Raw genomic sequence first — 23,745 nt, 5'->3', positions numbered from 1 at the left:
TTTGGATTCTATTTTCGAGAATACAGACTAAAAACTTATTAAACAGATAAAAGTTGAATGCCAATCATTTGAATATATGCAGAAAAAAATATATAAAATAATTTTAAACACTCATTAAGTGAATAAGAGACTTTTTAATATGATAAAGGATATATCTGAAAAACCTATAAGATTTAAATATTAAAAGTTTAACACTTAAAAATATTTAATTTAAAAAGATTTAAGCTTAGAAATATTTCCTTTAAAAATTAATTACAAGGTAAGTATGTAGAATCAGCCATGAATCACAGTGGGCCGGCAAATGTGACATGTTGAGGTAATCAAGAACAGCTGAGCAAGGTCCTAAGTTCTATCCCGAGACCAAAAAAAAAAAAAAGAATAGCTGATTAGGGCTGGGAGTGAAACTCAAACTCAGAAGCTCAGAGCTAGAACACCTGCCTGGCATGTATGAGGGCCTGGGTTTGATCCTCAGCACCATAAAATGAAAACAGAATATGTAGCTAACATGATTATTTACAATTCTGTGGTCAGGGTTAAGGAAATCAAGCAATGATGATTCTGTACCCCTCCAGCTAGAAACAGTAGTGATACTCTGTCACTGTAGGCTGAAATTGCAATTTACCAGATCTCCAGGGAGCAGGGGTCTCTGCAGGGCCAAAGCCAGTGTTCTAACCAGTAGATTTGTGGTTTGTTGACAAAACTTTACATTTCTTTCTATTATATCTGTAATGAGTAAACCAGTGTCCCACAATAAATCAAGTCCACTTAGAACATCAAAATGTGGGCTTATTTCAAATCAGAGCCTTTGTAGATATAACAGAGGTAAGGATTGAGATGAGAGCATAGTAGATGAGGTTGATCCCTGAATCCCACCCGAGGTAGAACAGGGGACAGAGAGGGAGAAGGCCATGGGAAGATGGAGGTAGACCTTCGAATTAATGCTGCCTCAACTAAGGAACACTGGGAGTCGCCAGAAACTGAAAGAGGCAAAGAAGAATTCTCTCCTAGAAGCTTCAGAAGAAGCGAGGCCCTCTGGGCATCTTGATTTTGGACTGAGCCTTCAGAACTGTGAGAGAATATGTTCTTGTTGTTTTAACCCAGAAAATTTGTGGTAGTTTGTGGAAGCCATAGGAAACTAATACAATCCTTAAATTTAGAGACAAATAATTTTTAGCCCATCTTGAATAAAAAGTAGCAAATGAATGGGAATATAAGCAACAGAGTTGACTCTACAATGGAAACATATCTTCAAGCTTTCAAGCTAGGCCGTGGAGGCACACCATGGCACATCTGTTGTTGTGTTGTTGTTTTTTTAAGCCAAAGATGTTAATGTAGAATTGTTTTTTCTAAAACTTCAGTATTCAGTTTTAATTGCAGTATTGGCACTTTGCAATAAATAACTGGGTTTGGGGTCACAGTTTGGCACTCGGTCTCTAAAAGGTTTGCCATCGCTGAACTAGGGAACCCATTCAAAGCCCTGATTTATCCCCCCTCAGAAAACTATGAGTCCACACACATACACATACACACAACTAAATGGCCTAAACACAGTAATGTGATACTTCATAGATCAGAAAGAAAGAGAAAGTAAATGATAGAGAGGAAAAGAGGAAGGAAAGAGAGAGAGAGACACAGAGAGAGAGAGAGAGAGAAATTCCCCATAGTTTAATTATCACCCCTGATCAATAATGCAGGCTAAGAAAATGAGGCTAGAACAAAATACTCAGCCTTCAACAAGTCCTATGATGTGAGCCTGTGGTTATGATAATGGGTTATAAACCTTAAATATACTGTAGAGGGGAAGTGGATAAAAGTCTAATACATACTATATCACAATTTGACTATTTGATCATTGAACAAAATAAAGGTCACATTCCTTATGCAGTATATGCCATATTCCAAAAAATCATGGCATTCAGGAACAATATGGAAATGGCCAAAAAGTAAAATGAAATTCAAAGAACAGAGAGCATAATGCTATACTTTCTAAAAAGTAATAGCTAGAATGTATAGAGAATACTTAAAAACAAGACAAACAAAAGAATAAAATGAAAGAGGACTACAGATCCAAGGAAACAAAATATGGATTAATATGGATTAATATTTCTAAAGAGAACTAATACCAATACAGATCTAGCAAAGTATAAGAGATACCACTGAAAACAAACTACCTCAGTAGATTTTAGATGTCCAAATTAATTTACATAAAAGAAAAGAATGCAATCAAACGTGGTTAAGCCTCAACACAACTAATGTAAAATCTGAATTCAAGAACCCATCAAAATGAGCAGTTGATACAGAAATAAAAAAGAAAATTTCCTTTAAATGAACATGAAATTGAATCTGTTTATCTAAAAACAAAACAAAATAAAGACCAAAAAAAGCCAGATCTCTGCATTATAGGTGTTTGTCACCTGTAATCCCACCACTTAAGAGGCTGAGGCAGGAGGGTCACAGCAAGTTTGAGACAAGCCTAGGCTACATGGTGAGTTCAAGGCCAGGCTGAACTACACAGTGAGATCCTGTCCCAAAATATTAAAAAAAAAAAAAAGCCCAAATTCCAGGAAAAGTTAACATAGAATACTCAGAACTAGCACATAGTCTAATTAAGCAGTTGATATCAAATAAATGTCAACCAACAAAGAGGTGGGGCAGGGATGGAGGAGAAAAAGAATCTTTAACTTTTCCACAGAAGACCAAAGAATTTGCTGATTCCATGATTGCTTTGCTTCCTGTTAGCCTGTTTTTCATGGACCCAGCCCAGAACAGAAAAAAATAGCACCATAAAGAAATATTTATATTAAGAAGGTGAGCCAGTCCCAGCACCCAGAAGGAAGCTCCCCCGCCTCCATCCCAGGCTCCTAGGGCAGTGAAGCTCAGCCGGTCCCAGCACCCGAAAGGAAGCTCCCCCGCTGCCATCCCAGGCTCCTAGGGCTAAGAAGGTGAGCCTGTCCCAGCACCCAGAAGGAAGCTCCCCCGCCTCCAGCCCAGGCTCCAAGAGCAGTGAAGCTCAGCCTGTCCCAGCACCCAGAAGGAAGCTCTCCCACCTCCATCCCAAGCTCCCAGGGCAGAGAAGCTCAGCGGGTCCCAGCACCCGGAAGGAAGCTCCCTCCGCTCCATCCCAAGCTCCTAGGGCAGAGAGAGTGAGCCACATGGGCTCCAGAAGCAACCCCACCCCCACCGTGGAAATGAGAAGACACATAAACAAGCCTCAAAAACAGACTTCCAGATTGCCTACAGCAACCCCAAAGGGAAACGAGATGGAACACTCCGATGCTCAACCACCTGGACTCTCTGAACTGGCAACAAAAGAGGATCTGGGAAAAATGAAATCAGAAATAATTACTCAGATAACAGCAAAGATTTTGCTCATGGTGCAAGACATGACTAATAAATCTAGAGAGGACACAGATAAAAAAATAGAGGATCTGAGGAACATGATGGAATCCCAACACAGGAAACAAATGGAATCCGTAAAACAGATACAGATTTCCAAGAGATTAAAAACTCCATAGAAAGTCTGCACAGCAGAATGAACCAATGTAAAGATAGAATTTCACATATAGAAGACAAGATTGCAATTAGTGAGGAAGAAAAGAAAAATTGCTTTAAAATTGTAAGGGAACATGAGAAATCAATCCAGCAGCTGCTAGACGTTGCAAAGAAGAATAACATAAGACTGATTGGAGTCAATGAAGAAAGAGGAGAGAGTGCAGATGACATAAAAAAACTCTTCACAGAAGTGATGGCAGAAAACTTCCCAAAGAATGGAAAAGAACTTGACATACAGAGAAGTGAGGCATATAGGACTCCAGCTAGCCCTAATCAAAAAAAATCTACACATAGGCATATAATAGTTAGGATTCCAGAAATCCAACAGAAGAACAAAATTCTACAACCAGTGACAGAAAAGAAACAAATCACATACAAAGGAAAGCCCATCAGAATCACAGTAGACTTCTCAATGCAAACCCTCAAGGCAAGAAGAGCTTGGAGTGATGTATTTCAAGCCCTAAAGGAAAACAGCCTCCAACCCAGATTGATGGACCCTGCAAAACTATCTTTCAAAATGGATGGAGAAATAAGATACTTTCATGATAAAGAGCACCTCAGGAACTTCATGAATATCAAACTGGCACTCCAAAAACTTTTAGACAATACCCTAGGAAAAGACAATGAGGATCACAACCCCAGGAAACCCAGCAGGAAGAATCCATTGGGCGTGACAAATTAAACGCAAAGGGGGAGAATCCAACAAAAAGAAAAAGTCATGACAAGGCTTTTAAAACTTTTGACTTCATATCCCTAATGAGTATTTAATTCAATCTTATTATTGTACTGATTAGTATTTTTCTGATTCTAGAGTTGCACACCATTCCTTGTGCTATACTGGCTATTTATCATCCTCTTATGTCTACATTTTAATTGGGTTCTCTATTAATGAGCTCTAAGAATTCTTTATATACTCTGCTCATAGGTTATATGTATTGTAAATATGGCCTGTTTAAGGACTTTTCATTTTAATGATGTCATTTAAAGTTCTAAATTTTGATGGAATCTCATTTATCAATTTTTTTATACATCATGTTTTTTGTACCCTAGGTAGTTCTTGCCTACCCTGAGTTCATAAATATTTTCCCTTGTAATTTCTTCTTAAAGTTTTATACTTTTAGGCTTTCTTATTTAGGTTCATAGATCCCTTCAAGTTATTTTCATGTATGGAAAAAAAGGGTTGAGGTTAATTTTTTATATATGGATACCAGGTATTCTAGTGCCATTTGCTAAAAACACTATCTCTTCCTCTGCTCTTGAATTGAGTTTATATTCTATAAAATGCTGATGTTGGATAGTTTTTCAAAACTCAGTGGACCATGTGTGTGTGGTTCTATTTCTAGATTCTCTGTTTTATTCCAATGATCTATATGTCTTTCCTTACCAACACTGCCTTGATTACTGTAGCTTTAGAAGAAGTCTTAAAATTGGGTGCTAAATGTCTTCCAACACTGTTTTTGTTTTTGGCTTTTCTGGGTCCTTTGTACTCCTACATAACTTTAAAATTTCAATATCCAGTTCTTCATTTATAGCAAGTATACACAGCCCTGAATTTTTATACATACCTTGTGTTTTCTAATCCTGCTAAATTCAAGAACAAGTTCTAGGGGCTCCTAGAGATTTCTTAGTATTTTCTCTGTAGATGATCATTTCATCTACATATAAAGATTTTGCTTCTGCCATGCCAATCCTATCCTAGTTGTGTCATTTTATTGCCAGACTATTTTGGTTTGGACCTATGTTTCAAGGTCTAATGGACAGATGAAGAGTGGGCATATATGCCCTTGTTCCCCACTTTAGGGAGAAAGCGTTGTATCATCTCCATTCATAGAAGGAGTTTTTGTTGGAAGTATGAAGTACATGTCTTTGATCTGTTGAGAAGGTTCTGTTCTACTTCTGGTCTCCTGGTGGCTTTTGCCGTGAACAGCTGTAGAATTTGGTCCAATACTTTTTCTCCAACTAGTGACAGGATCATATGGCTTTTGCCTTTCCTCTGTTAAAATGATGACTTTTGGGGGTGGATCTTCCAATGCTGAACCAACACTACCATCCCTATAATAAAACCACTTTCTACATCCTGCCATATCTGACTTCTAACAGTTTGTTTTGTTAAACAAATTTCTATCTATGTTCATACTTTTTTCTTCTATTATATTTATCTAGTTTTAGGATTAGCACAATGTTGAGTTCCTAAAATGAGGGGAGAAGTGTTCCTTTTTTCTGCTTTAAATGTTTGATATAATTTATCAGTTAAAATGTTTATGAGCCTACTGTTGTCATATAGGTAGGTTTTCAAGCTAGGAATATACTTTCTTTAATAAGTACTATTCAAACTTTATATTTCCTCCAGAGTTAGCTTCATTAATTTGTCTTCCAAGGTACTTCTTAGAAGTTGTCAAATTTATTTCAAAACATATTTTTGTAATATGCTTTCTGTATCCTTTTAAATTCTGTAAAATCTGTGGTAGTGTCTCCTAGATCTTGATATTGTAATTTTAAAAATGTATAACTGATATTGTGTAACAGGAAGAAAAGGTCTAAAAGATCAGGGGAATTGGGAGGGGTAGGGGAAGGGAAAAAAGGGAAAGGAAAAAATATGAGAAGGGGAAAAAAATGGAAACAAGGTCTTTGCAAATAGGGAAGGGTGGAGGGGGTGAAGGGAGGGCAAGGGAAGGGGAAAAAAAATAAGAACCAAGAGACTCATGTAATGGTACAAGATCCCAATGATGAATGTAACTGTATTTTATACCTAAAATGTACCAATAAAGTTAATGGGGGAAAAATATTTGTATTAAGTGAATTCCTTTCCTCTTTTATATTTTGACATCCTGTTGCATAATCTCTTCTTCAGTGATATGGTCAGAAATAAAATCAGGAAAAGGCACAGCCCTAAAGTAGCAGCCACTTTTGACCTTAGAAAATCCCTTGTAACTAGCTACTAACTAAGAAGTTACTCCAGCTTGACTAGGGGACAAAAAAAACATACCTGAAAAACTAATTCATAAGAGTTTATTACTAGCTTGAACAAAATAGAATGTTTTGGACTATCAGAACTAAAGAATGCTCACCTGTTATCTGAACAAATCAAAGTATGATTGGCAGAAGGAAAAGTTGGGAGAGAAGTCAGATAGTCAATAAAAATATCAAAACATACTGTCAGCAGAACAGAGAGAAGAAAGGTGAGCTCTGGGTAGTAAAACATTTATAATTTCCTGTTTTTCTGATATTAAGACTTGTTATCTATTAAATATGTACCATACTCATATAGCAAACACAAAATGAAATGAGGTATTCTATTCCAACCTCATTTCTACTCCAGAAAGATTTCAGACTGGTAAATATTAATATTCATTTCCCACCTAGAAAAAAATCACATCTATGTAACTAGTTAAGTGTACATTCTTGAATAAATTAGGTGGTCAAATTGTAACACAAAATTCAAGTCTCAGCTCCAGTTCCTTATTTGTCTTATTTCCCAAACTAAAACACATCTCAACTTTCTCCTAAAGTAAGAACCACCACCTAGTACCTCTGCTCAGCTGTGTGGATTCAACTAACTTTACCTTTTATAATGTACAAGCAATTCACAGATATCACATTTTTAAGCAGGTCTGAGAGTCACCCAGTTTAAACCAAGAGAAATGATGGTAAAAGGGTTAAAGTAGGAAGCTCAGAGGAAGAGGCAATAAAATACCCTGTGTGGTTCCAAGAACCAAGGAGATGGCAAGAAAGCTCAGGGCCGCTCAAGTCGAGGGATACACAAGTAGAACCCTCCCAGAAAAAGATTACAAAAATTTTCCAGACAGTAAAACTACTGGAGGCATCCTCAAAATTTCAAAAGAGAAAGAGGGACAGTGCAGACTCTCAAGTTAGCCTAAAGAAGAAAACAAGGACATCAGAGACAGGAAACTGGAAAGAACTGGGGGTAGGGGAAAAACTGGGTATATGTCAAGTTGTGTGGGAGAAAAATATGGGCAAAAAATATTGAGTTTGATTAAGAGGTACCTGAAGAAAGACTGCCAAAATATAATTCTAGAAAGCAAATTCCTCAAAAACAACAGATGTGCTTGGAATCTTCAGAAAGGAAATGAATAAAAGTGGAAAAATACAGCCTGTGTATAGTTGGTATTCAATGGTCTATTTCTGTAGTCACGTCTCTGGAATTCACAGGCAAGACAAAAAGAAGAGGTAAAAAGCCTTTGAAAGACAGTTTGCAGAACTCTATCAGAATATGCAACACTCAAAGCACAAAAGTGTACAAGAATTTAAAATGTAACGTACAAAGCCTGCTTAGGATATAAAGTTTTTTGCATATAAAATAAATTCAATAGAGAATGTTAGTTTGGAAGGCCTAGGTCTTCACACTCAAAAAGACTTACTCCAACATCAGAAGAAAGAAGTTAGAAAAGGTGTTTGTGGATGCATAATCCTCTTCTTTCTTCCTAGTAAAAAGGGAAATTTTCCTCTTTAGTTGCAATATGAAATATTTTAGCAGCATTAGAAGCTAACCCTAAATATGTTATACCATTAGCCATTTTTGATTACTCACAGTCCTAAAATTTAAGTAAATAAGATAGGATTATTAAAATAAAGAGTTTGAGTATTTAGAATTCTGTTGGAAGCAATAACAATAACAACAACAAATCCTGGAACTGCACTGCCCGAAAGAGGAAGTTTCTGGAAACATAATGGGCTCCTGGAAGACGCAGGCCAGCTTGATCTAGGACTAACATCACCAGGTCCCATTTCATCCCTCTCATCACAGGTTTGCTGTAAGTAAAACTCATTTTCCACATGGTTGTAAAACAGTTGTAGACATTTTGAGTCTACCATCCACACACCATCAAACTCATAAAGGGCAGGACTTTCACCAGCACCCCTTCCTGAAAAAGAAAAGTATTTCTCAGAAGCCCCAGCAAAACCACTTTTTGCCTGTCATTGACTCACTCGGGTTATGTTCAGATTCCATGCATCACTGGCTTCCCCACTCCCTAACTGGCTCCTCCTCAGAGCACTATTTTAATAAATCAGCTGGACCTGAATCTTTGACTCCTCAGCAGCTTCCAAGACCTGATCCTTGAAATCCTTGCACTCTTCCTCCCCACCCTGCTTCCTCTCATGGCTGTCAAGGCCAGCTCTTGCCACTGTGAACAAGACACTTGCTTACTTATCTTCTCTTTCCCAAGTCCTCCCCATGACCCACCCGGCCTCCCACTCTCTGCTCCTTCCAATCTGCTTCCCTGTATTCTCCAGAAACATCCTGCTAAACTTTTACCAAAATATCCTACTTAGTTTCCTGCTGCCTTCTCACCTCAGATGAAACCCAATTCTTTCCTAAAAGTACCATTTCTCCCCTTTTCCCTTTTCTCGAGAAGAGCTGCTCATTTTCCCATCCTCTTCCACAGTGGCCAACATGAAACACAGCTGGCAGTCTCTCATACAACAATGCTCTTTCCAGGCTATTATGTCCAATTTTAGAACTTCTACATGTTACTGTCTGGATCTAAGTTCCTTCCGAAGTGACCCTTGCTCCTATATGGGAGCACATCTAGGGAGTGGAGGTTGTATTTAAGCCACATGGAACATATATGGTTGGGTTGGTTACTCCTTATAGTTCTTACAGGTTTGAAATGTTCTTAATGGATGTGTCTCTAGAATCATAACGTGGCTTTCCTATGCCTCACCCTCTTGTTATCTACTAGCTCTTCATTTAGCAAATCTAAAACTCTACGAGGAGAAAAATCAAGAACTCCAAAACTAGTCCTTCCTCCTCCACTCAGCCTAGCATTTTTGTACATGAAGTTCTGCCCTTTTCACCCAGAAATTTCCATTCTATGCCTGTAATCTCACACTTGGAACATCCTACTTAACCCTTATCATTTTAATATTTCTCTTTTTCCCTTTCTACCATACTACCAATCTTAAGATTTCTAAGTTCAGACTCCATCAGTTGTGCCCATTTTCACTTAAACTATTATTTTTCCTAGGTCTTTTATAAAAAGATTTAGTTCTTTGAAAAAAAAAACAATATTTCTTTTCCTTGTTGTCTAGTTCATCTTCATAATTACAAAGCTGCCAGCTTAGTGTACATTTTATTAGATTAGCAATATAATCTTTCAATTTGTAAACCTCTAAAAGTATTGTTTAGAAATTAAATGTGATTACTTAGAAGAAGTAACATTAAGCTTTACTGTTTAAGACAGAACTATTGCCAAAGTTATTCTTAGTAATACTGACTTTGTATAACTGATAGTACCTTCTAATGACTGCAGTTCAGACAGAGGATGGGACAGAAAGAACAGGGAAAAAATTTTTTGCTTCAAAGATATTCTATACAATGCCTTTAACCTAAATTAAATTAAATAGAAAGAACAATATTTCTCAAAGATAGAGCATAAGGCAGAATCTGGAGAGCTAGAGAGGGGACACCTGCTTGAAACAGAAAGTATTAAAGTCAGAAAGCTCTAATTGTACATGTGTCTATCTCCAGTTTGTATCTTAATATCTTTATCAGGTTGAAGCTAGTAGTTTGAACTCAAAATGGCTGGTAAAGAGAGATATACAATTACAGATTCTAATATTCCAAGACTAAGAGCTAAGAAAGAACAACCCCATTACTCAGAATGTAAAAATGAGCCTCTGAAGAGACATTTTATAGTTTTCACTGAGAAACACTCTGAAACTTAGCTGTTACAAGACAGTACACCTGCTTGTCACATCCTACTCTGATAAGAGAGGGATGCAACAGGGTGCACTGAAGCAGAGACTTGATGCAAATGAACTTCCAGGGAAAGGAAAGCTTTGGAAGCTAAAGGTTACGTTCAACCTAGACATATATTGTTGAAGATGGTGGGATAAGAGAGGCCCTAAAATATATACTAGGAACTTTGGTTTGGGTTAGAGATTTTTAAGAACATAAATACCACAACTGAATTCCAGTGAAAGATGAGTATATATTAGAAAGTTAACATTTTATTGAAAAGGAGTTAAAGAGAGCCAAGAGGGCAGGGTTTTTATGTTACAATGAAGTAGAATGAACATGAATCCTAGTAGTTGTTTACAGAAGCCAGCTCATAGCTCTGGAGAGTGGATACCCAATAACCAGTCTCACCTGGAAGAAGACTAAGAGGAAGTGATTTTTCCTGAGCACAAAATTTGGTTTTCTGAGAAGTTAAAGTAATTCAGGGATGTGGGACTCTTTGGTAACCCTTAGACAGTTCCTGTCAATCCTCATAGAGATGGGATATTTATCCCACTAGGAAGGGGGAAAGTTTATATGACTGTAGTAGGAAATTAGTTGCACAAATTCATTCAAAAACTCAAAGAGGGTGCTGTTAACAATTCAAAAGAAAATCTCCACTCCTAGGCAAGTCTCTGGGAAATTAGCATTGATTTGACATTGCCAGAAGGAAAAGCACCTTCCTTATACCTGGTTACTGATCAGAACAAGGAGGGGCTGCCCTGCAGCCCTGGTTAAGGGTAAAAAAACTTTCAGACAGCTGTGGTCTCTTCTAAGCATTGGGAGCAAAGCTAAATCCAGGAATTGATTTCCTCCCTAGCTCGGGCCAACAGCTGGAGCATGCTGGTGGGCCACATGCTGAGAGGGGGCAGAGCCTTTATTCAGGAACTTTAAGGAACCACGGAACACTTAGGCACTCAGCATTATAAGAAGAGGAAACTGTCTTTTACAACTATATTCTGAAATAATGGTATAAAGTGAAAACTTTGTACAAATCTGGCATCTTGCTAAACACTTTAATACTTTTAATTTATTCTTCATAGCAAACCTCGGAGCTCCTGTCTACCCCATTTTACAGATTAGGAAACTATGGCTCAGAGAAAAGCAACTGGTTAGTGGTGGAGCAGGTATTCATACCAAGGATTATTTGATCCTGGAGACTGTATCTTGACCATTATACCTTATAGTATCTTTTAATTCCAATATTCTTATAAATGTGGTATATAATACCAATTTCCTATACTGAACAGAAATGATGTACTTTAACTTTTGTCATATATCAGTAAGACACACACAGACACAGACAGACACACACACACACACTCTTTTAGTATTGTTTTTCTGTTGTGCAGATTCCCTAACAAGGATTAAATCTTGACTTTTTGAATCTGTTTTTAGGAATTAAAAATGAGAAACGTAATCCTGTCCTTTGAGAAAATAGCCTATAAAATGAAGCCTATAATTTCTTGTTTTAGAATTTAGCTAGAAAATCACTACTATAGCCCCCATCCCTTCTTCACCAGAAGAAAAAGGGAGAAAAACGTCTCCTTGGTTCCTTGGTGCAGTTAACAAGCCTCTGTGGTATACTTTGATGAATAATTATAAGTACAGAACATACCCTCAGATACATAAAGTCCCAAAATACTTTTCAAAACAAACATTCCTTGTACCTTCTTCACTATCAGAACTTTAGGTTTCTCATTTTTGCTAAGTCATTTTATTTGAAATATATCAGCAGTATCCTTGCAGACCTTTTATTAAGTATTTGTTTTGTACATATGCACTATAAGTATTTGCACTAAATCAATTTAAAAGGCTAGTCACCATTTTTTCCTTACATAAAATGTCAAGTAAAAATAACATATATTTGATTCAATCGTAACCAATTTTAAATCCTACATATAAACAACTTGGGAAGAAATCCATACCTTCTAGTCAAATGCATCAGGATAAACTTTGAGTTCAGATGTGACACGGGGGGATGACGAATGAAGTATGAGCCTCTTTGTGAGTAAAGTCTAAGGTTTGTTTCATTCCTTATCTATAACACACCAACAAAATTTTATAATAGCATGCAAGACTCCCTCCTCCAAACTAAGCCCCACCCAGATCTGAGTCACAACAAGTTTAAAAGTCCAAAAATCAAAGGTGCAGTTACAGATAATAAATGGAGCAGCCGCACTGACCTCTGGAAGTATTGCACCCTGGTTCCCATGCTACGTGCACAGATTTCACCATCAGCACAACACAGGCAATTCTCGGGCGGGGACTGTTTTATAACCTTCAGTCCACAGCAAACCTGTCTAGCTTGATGGAGAGGAATAAAGAAAATTGTGTAGCTGGTTGCAGTGGGTGCTGACAGTTCTATGAGAAAATACCATGACCCTACATGAAGTCACCGTTCATACACACCCCTAATTCTCATTCCAGTCCTGGTTGTTAGAACATCCAAGTTTAACAAACTCACCTTCATCAAAAAACCTTTGTGAATACTTCGGAGGGCCTCACAGTGTCCTTCATTTATGTTGTCTCATCACTATCATTGACTTTTTTCAATCCCCCCAGCCCGTGTTACATATGTGTACCCCTACAGAGTAGATATTAGGAGCCCTGCTTCATTCACCTTTGTTTTTTAAACAATTAGCATTATGCCTACCGCACAGTAGCAAACTAGATGGTCAATATTTGTTAATATTGAAACATAGAACAAATATTGAATATACATGATGTGATCAAACTATATGGTGAATGTTTAAATTTTTTAAATTTATTACAATAAAAGACATATTGTCATTATCTTCCTCAAAATATTCCCCCCTCACTCCAAACACATTGATTCCATCATTCTTCTCTGAAAGCAGTTCTAGGAGTCCTCTTCCATGAGTGTGATCGAAAATACAGTGAATGCTATTCCTAGGCATTATTCAACTGAAGGGAATGTTCATTAAAACATTACAGTGTCCTTCACCACCCTATTCACCAGGTCTGGTAAGTGCAACCTCTGGCTCTTCTTCAAAGTCAAAATGACTATAAAAGTGTTCTTTGGGTTTTATGGTAAATATTTTGAATCAATTAGCATATTGAGGCAGCCAAATCAGAACAGCTAAAGACACTAAGGAAAGAGGTCTTCCAGAACTGCTTCAGAAAGTGGCAAGGACAATGGGATAAGTGTGTTCAAAGTCAGAGGGAGTAGTTTGAGGGGGATTAATTCCTCTTTCACTGTAATAATTTTTTAAAATGTAAACAGCATATTTTTTATCGTACCTCCTCAGAACAAAAGTTACAGTGAACAAAAGAAAATACTTTATGAGAATAATAAACAGGATTCTATCTGGATCAAAGGATGCCATTCAAACCTCAGCACACAATACATAAATCCCTTGATCATATGGTCCTGTTTTGTGCATTACTCACTATATCCCTCCTGCCACAGAGATCCTCAGGGGAAAGAGCAGAAGAGTTTGAGGAACTTCTCCCCTCTTCTTTCCTAACCCTTTCTTGATCTTCCTCTTCTATTCCAGAGTCATTCATGGAGAGCCTTCTACTCCCCACTGGAAACTGGGTTGGATGCCCTGGGACCCTCTCAGCATCACCAAAGCCAACCATGCCAGCTTTTATCATTCATTAATAATAAGACCTATTATGAAATAAAATCAAACTGAGACTTCCTTAAAAGATGCAGGCAATCCCAGCTTTCACCTCTGAATCCCAAGGGCCATGTAACTTCTAGTACATCACAGTCACTGTAATGTTAGTTTAGGGAAGTAGCTAAGATCCTAAAGTATTAAAGCATACACTTGGGGGAAAGACTTTCACAAAATCTTGAAATAGAAGAACTAGATATTTTTTGAAGATTTTTGAAGTTTAAGGATGAAATGTCATAGAGAGATACTTGTTATGCAGGGATTGAGTAGAAGGTAAAAATAGAATTAGAGTTTTAAAAAAGTATGAATGGCTAAGAGATAAGGGCTGCTCCTAGGTTTATATCACAGAGAAAGCTAGTATATAATTTGAGCCAATATTTAAGACTAGATCAGTAGCTTTTGAATTATGTACCTGTTACTTTTCTCTCGTTGCTAAGACAAAATACCAAACACTCAAAGTTAAAGGGGAAAGGTTTACCTGGCTTGCAGTTCATAGAGGTTTCAGTCCATAATCAGCTGGCTCCGAGGCAGGGATGGCAAACAAGCATCCCAGAAGAGAAACATGGCATGAACAAGGTAGCAAAGGCAACAAGGGAGCCTTAACAGAATCTTTCTGCCCCTTTTATCCCAGACTACCTGGATTAGGGTAGTGCCAAACCAATTGCTCACCTGCAGTGATTTAGTAATCACATGCCCTTAATTCCAGCCTCTCTCATTCCAGATTCAACCACCTCCGAAAAGGACTGCATAAGGCTTTGGGGAGACATCTAGACATATCAACAATAGTACCTTTCCCTTGGTACCTGGACTCCATGTGAGGGAATCCTGTAAGATTCCAGCACACAGAAGTTAAGCTGTTAGAAACTGAGGTCCGTCACCACTTCAGAAATCAGTTTGAGTTCTCCGCTGCAAACTTTCTGCATAATGCCATTCAATTGCTGAGGCGATAGCATATGGAATATTGTTAATTCTGATTATATCCATCATGCACATGCACCTACACTAAGGCTCAGAGGAGAATTTAGAGTAACACTGGCATTTAACATTTATTAAATTTGCAAAAGTTCTAAAAAAATGAAAGTGTGACTGTCATGTAACTTGAGGATGGGAGAGTAGCTACTTGCTGAATATTTCAGAGATCAAATAGGGGTAAAATTAATAATGCAACTGGAGTCTTTCACTTGTCAAAACATTGCAGAAGAAAGTGAATTTGAACTCTTAAATTGAGAAGTAGACAGACATGACTAAAATGTAGATCTTAAATTGGTCTGAGGTAGACTAGGCATTCTAGTCTTCATATATTAGGCATTTGATGATTTGGTTCAATCAATATTTGTTGTGAGAAACAACCTCCTAATGTTCTGGGTAGTAAGAAAATGTGTCAGATTCACATATTTACTTTTCAAGATGCTAAATGTGATACTTGCCATCATTTACATGTATCGTCTTTTCTTGTCCATCATTGGTGCAGAAATGCCACATCGGTGCAGGGGGTCCCATGGCCTTCCAGATGTCATCTGTGGCCTCCTTGTAGGTGACTCCGGGTCTGGAGCTCCATGCTGGGGAGCCACCTGTAGCTCACCTACCGGCCTTGCTCTCAGACCTAGACCTGCTATTTTATTCCTCCCTGACCCAGGGGCTGGAAAGGAGGATGAATGACAGAGACATAGAGTCAGCTTAACGTGTGAGCAGCCAGGGAACTCATACCTCTAGCAGGCAGAGGAGCCTCAAGCTTTTGGCTCACCTCGCTTTTATTCACCCAGACACAGGCACAAGCAATCAAAGATACACAAGATTCACTTGTTTTCCAAAACCCATTAGTACTTTCTCTGGTAAACAATTTAACATCAGCTGTTTTAACTTTTCCTTAATACACAATCACCCTCAAGTGCACCCTTTCTCCTTTGTGTTCACAGAGGAAGCCAATGAGGCCTTAATTCTCCTCTGGTCTTCGACACCTCCTCTTGGTTCTCTGTTTCTAATATTACTACATGTCTCAGCTTTATAATATCCTCAACATCTTTGGGCTCTGCAGTGACATTCTTCAAATTCCTGCTAAGTGCTCTCTTAATGATCACTCTGGAAAACAAAGTAGGTGATCCTCCTACCTCTTTAAGGATGAGGAAACTGGGCCAAGAGTGGTGGACAAATGTTGCACCTTATGAAGGACGGTCAGATCTGGGCATTACATTACACATGTTCATGCTCCTATCATATCCCCTAAGGCCACATTTTTGCCCTGTACATTGCTGAATCAACCAGCTCTACCTGAGGGAGTCAGATTACTCCCCTGTTCTCTGACCAAGATTCCGAAGGACATTCTACATGGTTCCTTAAAGCATCCCTATCAGGATCAGGCGCATTGCCCCTGAGGACAGGCAACTCAACAGCACAGCTTTGGACTAGCTCTCCCTCCTTGCCATCTCCCTCTACTCAGGGCCTCTTCCCTTATTCCTTGGGTTCACTTCCCAAAAGAATGTACTTGCATGAAAGATTTATCTCAGCCTCTGGTTCTTATGGGAACTCTCATTTAAAGTAGGATACAAACATTCTCTTGATATTCTAGTCTATTTTTCTTATTACCCTATTAATCACCAGACCTAAAATTCAATGTTTATCTTTTTTTTCCATTTCCAGCCACAAGAAAACAAAGGCTGTAAGATTTAATATTTGAATACCAAATATAATCTCTTTATCCTCTGAATGTGTTGCACACATCAGGTGCTTAGAATTGGAAATTGAGGTTACCTTTAAGGTAGTGATTGTTTAAGAAGAAGTATGCATATGGAAAAATGAAGAGAAACACCTAAGTTGCCCTTCTGCAGACAACATGAAAGAGCTGGAAGTAGCTATCTTTACCCAATGACATTTTAGTCTAGAAAGCTTCCACATCTATAAACTTCCTAGCTGGCTCCTTTTCATCCTACTTTTTCTAATAAGAAATAAGATTTTTATTCCTAGGCCTTCTTATTTTAGCTATATTGGTAGTTTATATAACCACACTGAATAGAGAAAATAGAACTGCAAATTTATAGCTATGAGGTTTATAATAGGACTAATATCAACATTTACCATACGTAATGAAATATATAAATATGTACTGATGGAAGTTTGCCCCTCAAAAATTTATATATGAAACATGGCTATTCAGACTCACTTGTTTCTGACACACTAAAGATTTGATAAAATAATAAATGAAACATCTGAGATGAAATATCATGTCTCTATCTGCATACTAGCACAAGATTAGGAAAAATCAAATTGCCGGACATAAAACTATTCTTGATTTAGAAAGAACAAATCTAAACATAAATAATCATCCAAAGGGATAATTCTATTTGGTCTGTGCAGACTATCAGATCAGCTAGCCCTACTGCTTCTGATATAGGAGCCAACAAGGATCATTTCATAATATTTGACAGATCCTGGAAATCAAGAAGCTTGCATGTAAACATTGTTGTGATTGCTTGTCACTGAAGATTGAGATGGAGTGTGTTCAGCTGTAAATATGAAGAAAAGAAACTGAGCTTCTGGATCTTAGATATATTGCCTAAAGCATTTATCACCTAAAACAACTGATTGAGTTTATCCTATGACTTTCCTAAGGATCAAATATACAATCTATGTAAAGTAGCCAATGAGTCCACTTCTCAAAGCAAAAAATAGAGACATGAATATAAGTTACTATTCTATGAACTGAACACCAAGAATTAAACATGTGATTAGTAACTTGACAAACTTATTAAAGAACATTGCTTGTCATTTGTTGGAGTGCAAAAAAACAAGACCAATCATTTTAGTTTTAAAACTTCAAAAGTGAAAGCTGTTTCCAAATTGCTTTTAATTTTTCAGGAAAAAAAAAAATATATATATATATATACCTGATTCTTAAAAATTTCTCCTACATGTTTTCCTCCCTGGCTGCCTGAGGCAGCTGCCATGGTGAACCATACAGAAAGTATCTGGACCAGGAAGTTCATGACCAACTGACTACTTCAAAAGAAGCAAATGCTCTGGGAAGGCAGAATACCAGGACAGGAAGACTAGCCAAACTGTACATGACCACACCAGATAACATCTTTGGATTTGGATTCAGAAACCATTTTGTTGACAGAAACTCCCATTTTGACAATGGCCTTGGCATGATATATGGTTTCTTTGATTAAGGGGAAAAATTGAAGACATAGCCTATATGAGAAGAAAGAAAAAACTAAAGGGAACAGTGAAATGAATGTAAGAACAGAAGGAAAAAAGTAAGAGGAACTGCAAAAGCCAATGTCAGTGCTGGCAAAGAGCAGGAGTAAAGACTTTGCTTTATCTGCAGTGATTGTAGAAGATTTTCCACAAGAAGACTGACACACAGCAAAAGATTTTTATTTAAAAGTTCTCTTGAAACTCAGAAATGTATCTTTTAGCCACAAAATGAAATATCGTTGTTTTTATAAACTCATTCTTTGACTTCATATTTCACTTGAACATAAGTTCTCATACATATGGCTTTCTTTAGTCTCCAATATTATTATTAAATTTTAATTGCTATTAACACTATCTTGCTAAAACCAAAGTTATGGAAGAACTCTAAGCAATTTATTTAAAATTCTATATGGTGTCTTAGCAATAACCACCCATAATATATATTCAAAAAAAGAGGACTTCCTAAGAGAGAGGCCACAATGAATGAAGACTACTAGACATTACAAATAACTATAGATGGCAGTCACCTTTTAACGATGTAGATAAACAATAGGATTCAATAGGATCTAACAGGACAAACAGCAGAAAAGTCTCTTTTAATCCCATGATAAGGCTCAGATGTCAACTAGTAGCAGACAGGGTGGACGTTATTGGATATGCATTATGAAATCTTCATTCTGTAGGAAATTACATACTTGCTCTGGAAACAGGGCAATTATGTGAAATGTTAATGAATACTTTCAGACAAAAGAAGTGTCAAAATAGCAAAGTGGGATTGGATTTTATGAGAAGGTTAATTTCTCAAGTCAGCATAAAAAGCAAAACACTCACAAAGTCAAAATTACCTCTAAAACTGTCTTATGAAAATTTCTTACCACATAAGAAGCACACAGAGGCATCTTAAGTCTAAAACATAGTTTTTATTCTGGGGATTTTTTTAAAGCACAGAAACACTACTATTTCTTTAGTTGTGATTACAATTTTCTCAGTTGAGAACCCACTGTAGTTGGCTTGCGTTTAAGGGCTAAGTGATACTAAAAATATCTATTTAAAAGCAGTGTGTTCCTATTCACTAAGAAATACTTGCATTCAAAATTACATAGTATGACTTTTGGAAAGTCACAGAGCACCATGTGGTGTCAATTACTTTTAAGATTGATGAAGTCTTTTTACTTAGAGATGGAACCACCCACACTGAGGTCATTTCATACTCTAAACTCTGGGTTTTAAGAGAGAGATTCATTACCACGTGGAAGAATGCAAGCAGGGAGCTTTAAATTACAATAAAGAAAATCACGAAAGTCCCAGAATGATACCCTTTTATTGCAAATAGATAAGTTAATTAGATATCTGTAGGCAGTTAGGGCCAGCCCAGGAGGAGCCAACATGGATGACAGTCAAGGAGCCAACATGGAGGACAATCAGGACACATTCACTGAAGGCCAGCATTGTAAAAGGAGAGAAACTACCAAATCCACATAGGATGAATAGTAGTGATTAATATTCTAAAAAAGTATCAATCACCTGGGTAGGGGACCAAGATCTTCCAAGAAAGATCCCTGGCACACCCCTTACCACCAAAAATCCTTGCTCAGTTCCTTGTACGCTTGCTACAGGACTTGTTTCCCCATTGAATCCCCATTTAATCATTATTACCTAAGCAACAATACTTGTCATAATCTTATTGGTTGATCATAGTTTTGTCCAACTTAGGATTTCTCATTGGATCACTATTACATAAGCATCTGTACTTTTAATCTTACTAGTTGACTATAGTTTTGTCCCACCTTGAACCCACCTCACCTCATGGCTTTGTCTCATAAAACACCTTTGAGAAGTTGGGTGAGTGGGCCACCCACTTTCTGGTCCCCCCTCTGTCTCTCTTAGAAGCTATCTTTCTCTTAATAAATTTTTCCTACTCTTAACCTCCGTTGTTCCTAGAATTCATTCTTCGACTTTAGAGAACACAAACTTGCATTTTGGATACCTAGCAGGTTTGGGAGTTACATCTCTTCCCCCTATATCACTTGGAGCTATCACTAATAGGACTGTAGGTCAGCACCCACATCAATGCTGTCAGTCTGAAACCATAGTTTAAATTATTGACTCAGCTGCAGAATTGAAAATCTCCTGACACGGAACTAAGTCAAAAGTTTGGGTCAGTTTTGAGTACAAGCTTTCACACTAGGCAGACCTACATTTGAGCCTCATAATCATTTTTTAAATGCTTTATTTTAGATGATTGCAGATTTCCATTCAGTTATAAGAACTTATAAAACTATAGGACAGTATTATAACTAGTGTATTAATATGCTGGGATTACCATAACAAAGTAACACAGGATAGCTACCTTAAAGAATAGAAATTTATTCTCTCATAATTCTTGAAGCCAGAAGTCTGAGATCAAGGTGTCCACAAGGATGCTTCTTCTGAGGCCTCTCTGCTTGGCTTGTAAGTGGTCTTTTTCTCCCTTTGTCTTCAAAGGATCATCCCTCTGTATAAGTCTGTGTCTAAATCATCTCTTCTTCTAAGTCATACTGGATTATGACTCATTCTAATGGCCTCACTTTAATTTAATCACATTTTTAAAGTCTAATCTCCAAATATGGCCACATTGACCTGGGGATGATATAAGGACTTCCAAATGATGTAAGTGAAATATTATAACTTCCAACCTGTTAGAGAGATGATCCGCTGAGTTCATGCTCTCTAAAATTGAAGAATGAATTCTAGGAACAATGGAGGTTAAGAGTAGGAAATATTTATTGAGGGAAAGATAGCTTCTCTCTAAGACAGAAGGGGACCCAGAAAGTGGATTGCTGCAGACTCCACTTATAAGGGAATCTTTATAGAGCAAAATCACAAGGTGGGCAGGAAATCATGAGGTGGGTACAAGGTGGGACAAAACCATGGTCAACCTGGGCCGGGGACTTAGCTCAGTGGTTCCACCGCCTGCCTCAAGAGCACAAGATCCCGAGTTCGATCCCTGGTACAAAAAAAACAAAACAAAACAAAACAAAAAACTATGGTCAACCAATAAGATTACAAATATAGTAGCTTAGGTAATATTGATCCAATGGAAAATCATGAGGTGGGTATAAGATGGTATTGTAGATAGGTAAGTTAATTAGATATTTTGTAGGTAGTTAGATAGGGCTGGCCTGTGAGGAGCCAACATGGAGGACAATCAAGACACATTCACAAAGGCCAGCATTGCAAAAGGAGAGAAACTATCACCCCCATGTAGGACAAATAGCAGTGATTGATATTCTAAATAGATATCAATCACCTGGGTGGGAGACCAAGATCTTCCAGGAAAGATCCCTGACCCACACCTTACCAAAAATCCTTGCTCAGTTCCTTATACTCTTGCTACAGGACTTGCTTCCCCATTTGATCCCCATTTAATCAATATTACCTAAGCGACTATACTTGTAATAATCTTATTGGTTGATCACAGTTTTGTCCACCTTGTGATTTCTCATTGGATCAGTATTGCCTAAGCAACTATACTTGCAATATTACTAGTTGACTATAGTTTTTTCCCAACTTGAACCTGCCTAACCTCATGGCTTTGAGAAGCAGGGTTGGTAGGTAACCCATTTTCTGTTCCCCAAAATGAAGCTATCTTTCTCTCAATAAGTATTTCCTACTCTTAACCTCTGTTATTCCTAGAATTCATTCTCAGATTTTAGAGAACACAAACTCACGCTTTGGGTATCTAGCAGGTTTGGGAGTTATATCTATTCCCCCTATATCAATGGGACAAAACTATGGTCAACTAATAAGATTGCAAGTATAGTCACTTAAGTATATTGATCCAATGGGGAAGCAAGTCACTTAAAGAACAAAGAACTTTCCTAGGAGGTATGGGCCAGGAACCTTTCCTGGAAGCAATGGGTCAAGGTCTTTGTCCCCTACCCAGGTGATTGATGCCTATTTAGAGTATCAATCTTTATTGTTTATCCCTGGGGAAGTAGGCATAGTCATTTTAATCTTTGTCTTGAGGTCTGGCCTTTAATGAATGTGCCTCCACCCACTACATATGGTTGTATCTTTTGCTCTGGCTTCTTCAGTGCCTAGCCCTGTCTGACTGCCTATAATATTTCTAATTTAGCTCTCTATAATAACATTCTGAGGTACTGGAAGTTGGGACTTCAACATATAAATTTGAGGAGATACATTTTAGCTTGCAAAAATTAGGATATTGATCAGCATGGGAGCTTTGACCTGCTCCGTTTCTGACCTGGGTCAGATTACCCCTCCTTAGGCACCCTGGTGGTCCCCCGCTCCTGGGAGGTCACCATATTGATGTTAAACTTAGAGCGGACACCCAATCAGCATAGTAAACTACAGCCCAGAACTCCTGGACTCAATCGATCCTCCCACCTCAGCCTCCTGAGTAGCTGGGACTATAGGCCCGGGCCACCACACCCGGCAATTAGAATATTGATACTAATGCAATCAAGATATAGAACATTTCTGGAGAGGGAAGACTGGCTACTACTGCTACAGCTGGCAGCAGACCTTGGCATCATCCACGTGGTGCTTGTTTTAGGAGCAGGAAAAATGCAAGAGTTGTGGGGTCAGTAAAGCTTCCACCCAGATTTCAGATGAAGGCCTGGGAGGCCAGGCAGGGTGCCCCTGAGAGGGCAGTGTGTGAAGCTGTAAGTGTGAAGCTGAAGGTACACGGGAGACCCCAGAAGTTTAGAGAAGCCAGGAGCATGGATCGTCTGAGGAAAGCTACAAGGAGGGAACAGAGCCAGCCCAAGTGAGAAGCTATTGGAGTTACAACCACCAAAAGTGCCGTAGAGGAGGAGCCACCAAAACCCTCTGGAGTTCACAATTTGCCACAGATTGCTGGGGAGGCTGTAAATGGAACTGTGGGATTTTGTGTTTGCCCTACTGGATTTTGGACTTATTTTGGTCCCATTCCTTTGTGTACCTTTTGGAATGGTAATGTCTATCTTGTGCCATTGAATGTTGGAAATGTTTGACTCTCTTTTCATTTATACAGGGGCTTGTGGCTAAGTTTGTCTTAAATCTCAGAGGAAATTTTGGACTTGGACTTTTCAGTAGTGCTGAAAGTATTAGGACTTTGGAAACTCTTAGAGGTGGATTAAATGCTTCTGTGCATAATGGGATATGCATGAGCCTTTGGAGGGCCAGGGGTGGAATGTTATGGTTTGTGGTTAGATGTCCCCACAAAGCCTCATGCTGATGAGGTGGGACTTTCTTTTTCAGAGGTAGTTTAATCTGGAATGTGTGATGCTGGGGTTAAGGGCATGTGATTACTAAACCACTACATGTGAGCGATTAGTTTGGCACCATACTAATAATCCCAGTACTCTGAATAAGACAAAAGGGACAGAAAGATGCTGGTAACTCTTGTTACCTTTGCTGCCTTGAGTGTGCCATGTTGTTTCTGCTCTGTCATGCCTGTTTGTCATCCCTGCCTTGGAGTTGGCTGATAATGGACTGAAATTTGTAAAAACCATAAACCAAATAAACCCCTTCCCTTCTAAAAAAAAAAAAAAAGATATAGAACATTTCTATCACCACCAATTTACTTCCTATTAACCTTTTATAGCCATATCTACCTCCCTTTTCTTATCC

General features: G+C 38.1%; 1 protein-coding gene and 1 non-coding gene across 8 annotated transcripts in view; both read right to left on the bottom strand.

The window, feature by feature from the left end:
- The window catches only part of Hhla2 (HHLA2 member of B7 family), a 186,382-nt gene that overhangs the window by 102,417 nt on the left and 60,220 nt on the right, over positions 1-23,745 (bottom strand). For 2 of the 7 annotated variants that reach the window (XM_087214870.1, XM_021264105.2), the window contains exon 1: positions 12,220-12,376. The exons of 1 other annotated variant lie outside the window; for it this stretch is intronic. The gene's annotated coding sequence lies outside the window, so the exon portion shown is untranslated. Of the gene's footprint in view, positions 1-12,219; positions 12,385-14,413; positions 14,555-23,745 lie in introns of those variants that run through there. 4 more of the 7 variants (XM_087214872.1, XM_013075481.3, XM_013075484.3 and 1 more) reach the window with 4 other exon arrangements.
- On the bottom strand, positions 22,274-22,568 carry LOC147830445 (signal recognition particle RNA). The gene has a single exon (XR_015439369.1).

This window comes from Heterocephalus glaber, unplaced genomic scaffold (assembly GCF_053883595.1).
Source record: "Heterocephalus glaber isolate CG9 unplaced genomic scaffold, H.glaber_assembly_v1.0 deba00000122, whole genome shotgun sequence".
NCBI classification, from domain to species: Eukaryota; Metazoa; Chordata; class Mammalia; order Rodentia; family Bathyergidae; genus Heterocephalus; species Heterocephalus glaber.
This window is presented reverse-complemented; position numbering and strand designations above follow the sequence as displayed.